Source organism: Gopherus flavomarginatus, chromosome 23 (genome assembly GCF_025201925.1).
Source record: "Gopherus flavomarginatus isolate rGopFla2 chromosome 23, rGopFla2.mat.asm, whole genome shotgun sequence".
Lineage (NCBI taxonomy): Eukaryota > Metazoa > Chordata > Testudines > Testudinidae > Gopherus > Gopherus flavomarginatus.
This window is the reverse complement of record NC_066639.1, coordinates 13104804-13109048: the sequence shown is the minus strand read 5'-3', so window position 1 is coordinate 13109048 and position 4245 is coordinate 13104804. Positions and strand designations below refer to the sequence as shown.

The 4245-nt window shown below is 53.0% G+C and overlaps 1 non-coding gene across 1 annotated transcript; it reads left to right on the top strand.

Moving 5' to 3' along the window:
- Positions 1-2408: 2408 nt before the first annotated feature.
- TRNAN-GUU (transfer RNA asparagine (anticodon GUU)) lies at positions 2409-2491 on the top strand. Its single transcript has one exon. It is a non-coding gene; the product is annotated as a tRNA-Asn (tRNA).
- Positions 2492-4245: the final 1754 nt, after the last annotated feature.

Here is a 4245-nt window from a genome sequence, read left to right as displayed (position 1 = left end):
AAATTCAGACTGTCCCTATAAAATAAGGACATCTGGTCAGGCTAGCACACCCCCAGGACTCCTGAGTTCCATTGCTGGATTTCCTATTGGTTCCACTGCTGGTTGTTTTCCTTTTCCTGGGGGACTTTGGGCACGAAAACTGGAGACAGTACAAAGGTTGTATAAAGATAAATTAAATAGGTGGCAGAGTTTCTTTTAAACTTGGGCTTTTGTTGTTAAAAATTTTGTCACTCAGGGATGAGAAAAAACACTCTCCGAATGCCAAAATTTGAGCCATGCAAAGCAGCAGTGTGAACAGCGCTTTGTAGGTGGAGCTGTGCTACCGGTGACGAAACTCCTGCACCTCGTTGGAGGTGGTTTGGTTTTGTTGCCGGGGAAGCTCTCTCCCAGCGATAAGGACGGCCACACAGCGCACCTTACAATGGCATGGTTAGAGTGGCACAGCTGCACCGTGGTAAGGTGTGCGGTGTAGATACAGCCTCAGAGCTGGGGGAAAGCCGACAGGGGCTGAGGAGCACAGGGTTCAGACAGAGACATCCGTTAGTAGAGGAACTATTCACAGGGATTCGCTATAGCATAGTAAGGAGGAGAGGATGGAAGATGACAATGTACAGGTAGGATCTGATGAGAAACAATGAAATGAAAGAGTCTCCCTCAATTACATCATATAATAGCAGACAGCTAAACTGGGATATATTTTATAAGTGCTTAAATACAAATGCTAAATGTCTAAGTACTAAGACGGGTGAATTTGAGTGCCTGGTATTAAGTGACGATATTGATAGAATAGGCATCACAGAAACCCCTGCACCCCCTCCTGCGCCCATGTGGGGACACTGACCTGTGTGCATGGAGCAGCTGGCATTGCTGCCCCCCACTCCTCCCTGGAACGCTGCTCCTCCAGGCACCCCTAGGGGCTGTGGGATGTGGGGGCAAGAAGCGACATCATCCGAGCTCCCTGCATCCAGGTCACTTTCCTCAGCTGGGCTGCATAAGGGGAGGGCAGAGAGCAGCAGCTTCTGATGCTCCCCTCACAGCACAGCCCAGGTGGGGAAAGTGACCAGGACGCATGGAGCACATAGTGTTGCTCCTCGCTCTCTCCAACCCTCTCTGGGCCCATGGAGGAGCATTGGGGCAGGGGAGAGCAGTGAGCACCTTTGCACTGCCACACGGTGCCCTTTGACCCCATGGAGCCCTGGGCAGCTGCCAGGGGGCCCCACCCCTAAGGCCGGCCAGGCTCCCCAGCACGAGCTGCAGAAAACGCAGACAGACGGGCCACACACTGAGCAGTAGTAGCCTGGGCGGCTCGTAATGGAGGCTCCTGGTGGGAGGGGGCTCAGCCTCCCCAAACCTTGCCTTGCCAAGGGGACAGTGGGGCCCATGACCAGGGGCCCTGCCCAAATTAGGTCCCCCTGGAAAAGTGTCCCCCATGTCAGCCTCAGTGCTGAAGGAGCTCCCACTCCTTGCTACGGCCCGGAGGCTGCAGCAGGGGCACAGAGCTTCTCTGATCTTGGGGCCGCAGCGGAGCAGAGGTAAAGGAGTGACAGGGTGGGGCCGGCGGGGGAAGGTGTGGAAGGAGACAGAGCCAGAGACAGAAGGGGGGGGCCATGGTTCCAGTGCTGGGGCCCCCACACTTGTTCTCCCTTTCCCTGGGCTTGGGCATCACTAGCCCCTGCTTAGTGAGTTGGGGTCAGTGGTCCCCAAAATGTGGGGTGTGACTTCTAGGGGGACACAGAGGAAGATTGATGTGGGCACCTCAGGGCCTGAGCCAGCCCCTATGGAGGGCAGAGAGGGAGCAACACTCAGCCCCACTATGTCCCAGCTCTTCCCCAACCCCACCCTCAGCCTGGGCCTCTGCCTTCCAGCCTGGCCTCAACCCCCATACCCCTGTCTGCACCCCACTCCCTAGCAAGCAACAGCCCTACTCCCAGCCCCGGTTCTCGATCGTGGCTTCCGAGGGGCCACAGCCATGGATAAGAGGGCACAATGTGAAATGTTTGAGGACCACTGTTTTAGGGTGACATCCTCAATCACTTCTCTGCAGTCCAATAAAAGCTATTCCTCACCCACCTACCCCTCCATCAGGACAGACTAGGTATGTTCTGCTGCCCTTCATTCATGCAGGAAGGAGAATAACATTTCACTGCACTCAATCCTAAAGTGATTTGTAACCCACCACCATCCAAACTGGTCATTTTGGGGAAGCGGCCCCATCATGCTGCATACCTGGGCAGAGTAGGTGTGTCTATGCAAACACGGTCTGTTCCTGAAGTCTTTCCCTCAGCTCCTCACTAAATGTGAGGGGGGAGCTCATTCAGACCCTGCTTACACTTAGTATTTAAAAACTCCTTAGTGTCCCTAACTCTGCCGGCCTTAGATTTCTCCTCCTGTGCCTTTTTTGACAACTCAGGTGAGGTAGCCAAGTGGTTAAGCTGATGGACTGTTACTCCATTGTGCTTTGCACACATGGGTTCAAATCCCATCCTCCCTGGATGCATTTAGTCTTGACTCCTCTTTTATAGACAACTATGTCCCCCCTTGGTACAACAACAGATCAAACAATGTTGCTTCTGTTACCCCAAATTGGGTCAGCTAGTAAGCTTAGGGAGGACTAATGACCCCCCAGAGTCTGGCAGAAAGCAGCACACTTAATATATTGATAGCTAAGCTCAAAAGAAGGGAGGAGGAAGGGTGTCATACTCACGCTCCCAGGACAGGCCTGGCAGTGGAGATGTCAGGATCCTTTAAGGTAAGTGTCCCACAGCACAGTGATGGATGGTGCGATTAAGGTCAGTCTCCCTGAGGCATGGATGGAATGTAACACAGCGAACCAGTGGCCAGACGGACCGGGAGAAGGGCATTCACTGGAGGTACAAAGGAGAGGGGGAAAGCCACTTCACAGGCATTCAAAGAGGGAGAGGAGACGAGCCAGAGGGGAGTGTAACAGACCTTTTGAGCATACAGGTTATACAGAGGACACCGATCACTGCTGCTCCTACAACAGGATAAGTTCCCAAGCAGCATGTTTCTTACTTTGCCCATCTGTCAATTTTGATGATTATCGATGGAAATATTTTGCCATTGGGTTGTGTGTTTACACAGAAATTGACATTTACTAACAAATAGGTAATTCTTCCAAGCCTGCCTAGTCTGCAGTTGATGGGTTTAGAGGGACACCTTCACTCTTCCAGGTCCCCATGCCAGGCCTGTGCTCTCCAGGCCGTCAACTTCCCACACTGCTGGGATCCTTCCCTCATCTTCCCCCAGACCACTGCTCCACCCCCACTTCTGGGATCCCCTCCCCACACTGTCTAACTCCCCTGCTGGCAGGATCCCTTTCCACTCCTGCCTCCACTCTGGGTAAAAGCTCTGCATTGTTCCCACACCAGAAGTTGAACCCAGGCCACATGGATGAAAACCAGGAATCCTGACCACTAGCCCATATGGGACTATTGTTGCATCTGATGAAGTGGGTATTCACCCACGACAGCTCATGCTCCAATACGTGTGTTAGTCTATAAGGTGCCACAGGACTCTTGGCTGCTATTATTACTACAACTCAGGCCTTGGCTACACTGGAGAGTTGCAGCGCTGGTGGTGGCTTTACAGCGCTGTAACTTACTCCCCGTCCACAGTGGCAAGGCACATACAGCTCTGTATCTCTCTGGCTACAGCGCTGCATGTACTCCACCTCGACGAGAGGAATAAAGAGAACAGAGCTGGTGCTGCAGCGCTGGGGTGGCAGTGTAAACAGTGATTAATCTTACTACGCTGTCACTGACCTCCGGAACCTTCCCATAATGCTTTTAAGTAGAGATAACGCTCTTTGTTTTGGTGTGATGCCTCTGTTTGTTTTGGTGTGAGCTCGGGGCTCCCGGAGCTGCTTATCTATAAACCAAACACAGTTACTGTTTGCAGTGAATGAGCAGAGGCAGGGGAATCCCTTTGGAACGCCCACAGCTGGTGTTTGCTTGAGGAGAGAAGCAGCCCGGTGGGCACGGGGAGTGGGGCGGTGTCTGTTTTGGAGCAGCTGCTTATCTGGTCTGTGAGGAAAAAAACAAAGGCGGCTATTTGCATTTAGTGAATGACGGGTGGCGGAGGGGGTCGGAGCTTGCAAGGGACGGAGCTGACACAGTGTCAGCTCCAAAAATCCACTCGCTTTGTCTCCCCCACGCTGTCACACTCCGCCCCACCCTCCTCTTTTGAAAAGCACATTGCAGCCACTTGAACGCTGGGATAGCTGCC